General features: G+C 40.1%; 1 protein-coding gene across 7 annotated transcripts in view; it reads right to left on the bottom strand.

The window, feature by feature from the left end:
* Positions 1–7,707, bottom strand: part of MARCHF3 (membrane associated ring-CH-type finger 3) — a 186,967-nt gene that overhangs the window by 157,938 nt on the left and 21,322 nt on the right. The window lies entirely within an intron of this gene.

Here is a 7,707-nt window from a genome sequence, read left to right as displayed (position 1 = left end):
TTTAGCATACTTCCCTCTTTAACCTCCCTCCTTCTGCAGCCCCAGTGAGAATCTTCTTGGAAATAGGTTTCCTAGGCCTTTCCCCCACCCCCACTCCATGCCTCCCCTCAGCCTGTGCCTCTCAATACTAGAAGAAACAGAATTTCAGGGCCCAAAGAAACATGACTGACGTAGACTGGAGAGTTCAATGGGCCTGGAGTGGCTACACGACTGGCTGAAGGTCACTGAGTTGGAGGGTAGCAGAGCTAAGGGACCTCAGACTCTCTCAAAGATTCCTTACATCTCCAGGTAAACCTAACAGTACCAAGTCATCACTGGAAGGAGTATTAGTTGTGACGAAGGGGACACATTAAAGCTAGGAAAGTGCACTTAAAAGCCCATCCGGCCTTACATCTCCAACCAGGCGGAACCAAAGGAATCTGTAACTACCTTTGAGCAAGTAAAGTGATGATTTATGACTCTGAGTTTGTACTTTTTAAAAGTTCTATTGGTAGAACTACCACTAAAAAACCAGTTGCTGTCAAGTCGACCTGACTCATGGCGACCCCATGTGTGTCAGAGCAGAACTGTGCTCCAGGGGGTTTCAATGACTGATTTTTTGGAAGTAGAACTGCCAGGACTTTCTTTTGAGGTGCCTGTGGGTAGACTTGAACTTCCAATCTTTTGGTTAGCAGCTGAGTGCATTAACTATTCGTATCACCGAGGGACTGGTAGAACTACAAAAGCTTTTAAATTGCTTGTCAAGGGAAGTAGGAATTTGTTAATTCAGGCTTACTCTTGTCATTTTACAGTAATGGGTCAGTTTATTCTTCTTTCATTCAGATACCCTAGTCTAAAGCTTCAGATCTAAATTCTACATATATTTGAATTTTACTGTTGTCTATAAAGTGCTACAGAAACCCTGGTGGCATAGTGGTTAAGAGCTACAACTGCTAACCAAACAGTTGGCAGTTCAAATCTACCACGTGCTCCTTGGAAACCCTAAAGGGCAGTTCTGCTCTGTCCTATAGGGTTGCTATGAGTTGGAATCAACTTGATGGCAACAGGTTTTTAAAAAAATGCTACAGCTTAACATGGACAAGACATAGTTCTTGATTCTATCTACAAAACCTATCTCTCCCCACAGTATTACCTATCTCAGGAAATGGTACCACTGTGCACCCAGTTAATCAGGCCAAAAACCTGGGAGTCATCCTTGCTTCCTTTCCATTTCTCACCCCACATATCCTGTTCATTACCAAGTCCTATTGGTTTTAACACTAAAATATGTTTTAAAATTACACACTTCTCTCCATCTCCACTACCACCACCCTATCCAAGCCATCATCAAATCTTACCTAATTTACTGCAGTAACCTCCTAATTGGCTACCTTGCTTCTGCTTTAGTCCCCCTATACAGCAGCTAGTGATCAGGTTGCCCATAGCATGAAATGGAATCCTGGTGAATTTGGTCCCAGCAACTTTTATAAGGCCTGAGGACTAGGCAAGAAAATGGGGAATAATTTTGGATTTGGTAGTACCAGTGATCACATAGCATCACTACACTTTGAAAAGGCAAGAATGAGTTATTTTATATAAGGCTCAAGGACCAAAAAAAAAAAACAAACCCATTGCCATTCGGTCGACTCCAACCCATAGTGACCTTATAGGACAGAGTAGAACTGCCCCATAGGGTTTCCAAGGAGCAACTGGTGGATTTGAACTGCTAACTTTTTGGTTAGCTGCCAAGTGCTCAACTACTGTACTACCAGGACCCCAGGCTCAAGGAAGACAGCAGTAATCCTTTGGATGCATGCCACTACAAAATGGATACTACACATAGTGACACATTCCAGAGGGCATGAAATGAGAAGCAGGAAGACCAAGGATGAATCATGTAGACTTAGTGAAGAATGACATGGTGCAAAAGGATTTAAAGAATGAAGCTATGAAACCAATGATACCCAGCCACCAGAAAGATGTTGTTAGCTCTATCATGAGTACTGGAACCAGTTAGGAATTCCATCTGAACAGCAAGGCCTTGAAGGGAAAAGATCCTGTGTTATCTCAGCCCTGATACCACTTGTCTGGTGACTATAAGAAGAGTGAGCAACAGAGATGAGGGTTATATTCAAAATGTTAGTTTTTAAGTACCTTCCCCACCTCTGTTTTAAGTCTGGCCTATACAGAACCAACGTAGTTTTGTAACTGTGAAAGATGTGCCTGCCTGCCACTATTCTTGGTGGCTCCTTCATTGAAAAAAATATCATTTGCTGTACTTAGATAGGCAGAGAAACTTAAGACATATGAAAGATCTAAAGAGAAGAAATGGCCACAGGGCCAGGAAGCAATTTGGAGTAAACAGTTACCACGGTTATTCAGGGTTTTCTTTTCTCTCTCTCTTTTTTTCCCCTGTATGTATTGCTTTTAAAATGGTTACTAGCTATTTTAGCATTACAATCTATTGCTGCATTGGCACGAAGATCACCACATCTGAGGGGAAACTGTCAAAGAGCCATTTTCCAGAGATTGGACAACTCTGCCCTCAGGTGAAACAACATCATATCAGAAAAGTGTTCAGAAGGTAGCCGGGTCCATTAGCATTTGGCATTTCTAACGTACACAGAATCCAACGTCTTGTCTCACCACATTTCAGGGTGGGTGAGCCCCTTTCTACAAGCCCAGTTCTTTCCATAAACCAGACATACCTGGGGGTTTAAGACTGAATTAATGTCTACTGAACCAATGCTTAGCTATTACTCCAGTGGAGTATGCTGGCAGGAAACTGGCTGGAGGGAGAGATCGATAACTAGGGCAGAGAGATGAGAGAGGAGCAACGACCGCAAGTCCCACTGGACTGATGAACTGTAAGATGAAGAGTCTGTCTTATTTGTCTCTGTAGCCCCGGAACCTAGCAGGTGTCCAGCACTCATTAAATGCTCATTGAATTGAACTGATAATTGTAAAAAAGAAAGAAAGAAAAAAAAAAGTCCAGGGGTAGAAGCTTGGTGACTGGGGGTAAGAAAGAAACTGGAGAGAAATAACGCTTTGCGGGTACTAGAGGAGTAAACAATTTTGGTAGTAAATGAGTGGAGAAAAAAATTTACAAAAACAGATGAAGAATGAAATGTCAAAGAGGATCCTACAAAAACATGTTCATATACAGGTGTGCAAATGCACTTACGTGCACACAAAAAACTAAAAAACCCATTGCTGTCGAGTCGATTCTGACTCACAGTAACTCTACAGGGCAGAGTAGAACTGTCCCATAGGGCTTCTAAGGCTGTAATCTTCATGGGAGCAGACTGCCGCATCTTTCTCCCAAGGAATGGCTGATGGGTTCGAACTGCTGACCTTTCTAGCTATCAGCTGAGTGCTTAATCACTGCACTACAAGAGCTCCTTTATGAGTACACAAACAGATAGTAAATGCCAACAAGAAGCAGGAACTTGCTAGAGGGACTGAAAGGCAGAAGGGGTCTGGGAAGAACCCCATTTCTTTTAGCCCCTGCTTCCAGGGCAGGGGGTGGCTGAAGGAGGCTGGAGCAGCCAGTGAGGGTAAACACCCGCTGGAGGCAGTACCCAGGCCAGAAGCATCCCCATGGGCAACACAGTTCCCAACACAACTCCACAGCTTTCCTTTGTTCCACAGGAACACGATGGATAGCTCCTTTCACTAATTCCAAAGGAGATCCCTTCTAGTCCTATTTAATAATATAACCCAAAACCTACTCAACAATCCACTTTGCTTTTGTGATTTTATCCTCTCTATTTTTTTTTTTAATATAGCGATGAATGATCTGCTCTCTATAAATAGGTTTGTAAAACTTTGTGTTTGCCTTTTGCAAACATTAAAGTGGAAAATGGCCCTGACACAGATCAATAATGCTTGCCCATTTCACTGTGCTGTTTATTTTTAGCCCCATACATAGGGCATGATATTTGTAGGGAAAACGCCATATCACCTTCAAGAACGTTACCAGGTAATGACCAAGGCAGAAAAAAAAAATTACATTGATTTTATTCTTATCATCCCTTTTTTTATAGGAATAAATTAAGGTTTGGCACGTAATTTGCTCTATTGTCTCATTACACAGGTTCAGACCTTTGGGGAAAGAGATCATGAAGCTTACAAAACTCTACACCTCCCTTACTACTCCCTGTTTTCTTCCATTTGCAAATTCATCCAAGAGTTCAGCTCTCTATCCCACAGGCAAAGTACATGTTAGTGCACATAAACCCAAGGAGAGAGTTTGGGTTTGCTCAGAAATATGAAGGAGTGTGTCCACCTTCCCCACTTTCCTTTACCTGTACTTTATCATGTAGTGCATGAAGGAAACAGAATTGTAAAGCCCCAGTGAAGGGCTTTGTGGGGTTCAGGAATACAAAACCTCAGAAGCATTAGAAAAAATACTGGATGGTGAAGCAAATAATTGGGACTCAATTCTCCATAAATGCTGCCTTACGATCTCTCTGTTCCCCTATGGAGTTCAGCTTAATGCTCTCACACTGTCCGTACTCAATTAATGCTGGTCAAATAAAAACCAAGCTTTTCCTAAATATAAACCATATTGTGATCCTCTGTACTGGTTTGCACGCTGGAGTCCTCAATGAACTTGTGAACTCTTTGAGGGCCCAGAGAGAGTTCCAATTCGTGTTTGCTCCTCAACAACCAGACCAAGTCCTGCAAAGACGTACACGCTCACGAAGTCTTAGATGAAAGATCAGATTATGTCATTGTGTGACCCTGGTTAAGTCACACAACCCCTAGAGGGTTTAGGGCCCCATTCAGGGGATTTTAAAGCATAGTCCATGACAACAGTGGGCATGTAATCACCCTGAAATTGTGGGCAAAATTTTGTTTGGCAAAATGTGTGTATATGACTGTTTCTTGCCCCCAAATTAAGAATCTTTGGCCTAGAGCAAGTTTCCAAAATTATTAGATCATGAATCTGGACACTAACAACTCTTGAGCACATACACCACGCTTATGTACTAGATACGCACACATATACTATTTAGGTACATTATAAAACAAACATACTACCCATTGCCGTTAAGTCAATTCTGACTCATAGTGACCCTACAGGAGAGAGTGGAACTGCCCTGTAGGGTTTCCAAGGAGCAGCTGGTGGATTTGAACTGCCAATCTTTTGGTTAGCAGCCAAGCTCTTAACCACTGCACCATCAGGGCTCTACAACATAGAGATTACAGAAGTAGGAGATAAACATATAAGCAATAGTTTAAAATACTTATTTTGTCTAACTATATTTAATACTACAAACCCTTTTTATAAAATAATCATCATTTTCATTGAGAGCAATAAGACTGAGTATGCTTTATTATGTTTGAAAATCCAGGCTATTTGTGATATGCTAATTTGAAGGTCTAGTTCTAAGTTCATTTATTTTATACAGTTGGACTTTAATAGCTGTCATAGTTTTAAGCAACAAAAACACATAAAATGTAAACATGTCCAAACACTGTTTTTCACAATGTTCTTTCTATAATACTAGTTTCTTCAAAATTCAGGTATTTTCTTATTCTTAATAACACCTTTATCTTAAAAGGGCAAATTGATTATGTTTAGCTTTTTTTAAAAAAAATGATGGCTAGGTAGCACATGACTAAAGTTTGTTATCACAGAAATAGTTATCAAAATACAGAATGCCTTCCTTTAAAAAAAAAAAAAAAAGGAAAATAACTTATCTGTAAGTGTGACAACTCAATTATTTTTCAACAAGATAACCAGCAAACCTCTGTGAGGTACGAAAGAATTTCATGGTCATTTATCTCAATACAAAGCATTGTATGAACTCTACTATATAGTATGTTAAAGGTTTGTCTTTATAAAGATTAACTACGTCAGTAACACCTGCAGCATTTTTGTATACCTCTGGCGTCAACGTTTTTGCTGCACTTGCTTGCTTATAAATGATGCAGTAAATGCATTTATCTCATGTAACCTTACCCAGGAATCCTTCTCTAAGAAACAGCTGCTTTTTAAGAGGAAATGCGACTTCGTTTTTGTCATAAAACATTTTTATACAGATTGTGAGGAAATCTCAGTGGTGGCTTAGCAAAAGGAAGCTCTTGCTGTATTTCACTAATGAAACAGGATCTCACAAATGTGATAGGCTGAGATATGTTAGAAAAAGATCCAGCATCTTCCAAATGTTAAACAAACCTTTCACCCTCCATAATCTGTTCTAATGCAGTAATTGTTTCTTCAAGATTTCAGTCACATTTTCTATAATACTCCCGACAGCATTTGCTGACAAACTCATTTTTGATAGATATTGTTTCCAACATATTATTTCACCTTGTCTTGCATTAGGAGGAAAAACAAGGGTTTCCTAAATATGCAGCTTTCTTACTTTTGCATAAAAGGAAAAGAAAATTTCAAAAGAGGCTTCAAAACACGTAGTTTAGTGAAATTATGTAAAGACTATTAGCTGACTTTAAACACTGATGAAAAAAGTAAATATCTTTCTAATTGTGGTGCCTTCATATCATCATCAGGAAATTTCTCAAGGCAAAGTACGTCATTCCAACGTGTTCATTCTTAATGATAAAACCAAACCTGTTGCTGTCAAGTCGATTCCCACTCATAAGCAGCCCTACAGGACAGAGAAGAGCTGTCCTATAGTGTTTTCAAGGCTGTAATCTTTATGGCAGCAGACTGCCACATCTTTCTCCCGTGGAGCAGCTGGTGGGTTCGAACCGCTGACCTTTTGGTTACCAGACAAGCACTTAACCACTGTGCCACCAGGGCTTCCTAGTCTTAACGATAGTAGATATAAATCCATATTCAATTAGTCATCTCTATAGTTTTGAGATCTGGGGGCTAACTTCTTGTCATGTCTGATTATATTGTTAATGTTTTTAACTCACAACTTGGTCGACAAAGAGCTTGTCCTAGAATGAAAGTTCTAGCTCCTCCATTTTTATATTTTCACTTGCGCTGGTTTGCACAATTAGTGTTATCTTCAACCCACATTTTTTTTTCCAGAAGCTTTTTTTAAACTACTTGCCCATTTATTGAGGGCTAATTTGACACCAACTAATATTCTGCAAATTAACTTAACTGGACCCATACTAATACATCATAACATGCTACAAGCAAGTGAGGGAACCACTGTTGACCCCTGCATGTTAAGGGAAACCCAGTCCTCCCTCAGAACACCTCATATACCTTACCTAACACACAGCTTTATGACCTAGAGAACAGGGCAGGGTGCAAATGCCAATTCATATACAAAAGACTTACTTTTTCTTATTTTATATGAAATATAAATATAAGTCTTAGTATTTTCTTCCCATTCCCCAATGGTTTATCTTGCAAACTCACTCTGGAAACCCTGGTCTAGATAAGTTTTACTGCCATTTCCAATTCAAAAACTGAAAATAAACGTGTTCTCTCACTGTTTGCTCAAAGAACTCCTGGGTAACTCCCAAACTTTTGTTTGCTGAGGGCTCTTGAGAAACCCTCTATGCACAATCTCATTGAGTAAAGAATCAAGGAAGGTTCCTAGGTGTTTTCTCCTGTTGTCAACTAGAAGAATCTGGCTGAATGCTCTCAGGGTTGGGAGAAGAATGTCAACAAGTCTCTTGTCTCTCCATTAGCCTGCATTCACCTACTCCTCAAATGGCCTAGGAGTTAGCAGCCTTGACAAACATCAAAACATGCGTCTGTGATGTGTCTCAGAGCAAAATTATTCGGCACAC

This window comes from Loxodonta africana, chromosome 2, assembly GCF_030014295.1.
Source record: "Loxodonta africana isolate mLoxAfr1 chromosome 2, mLoxAfr1.hap2, whole genome shotgun sequence".
NCBI lineage: Eukaryota > Metazoa > Chordata > Mammalia > Proboscidea > Elephantidae > Loxodonta > Loxodonta africana.
Note: the sequence above shows the minus strand (reverse complement) of the source record. Positions and strands in the feature narration are given on the sequence as shown.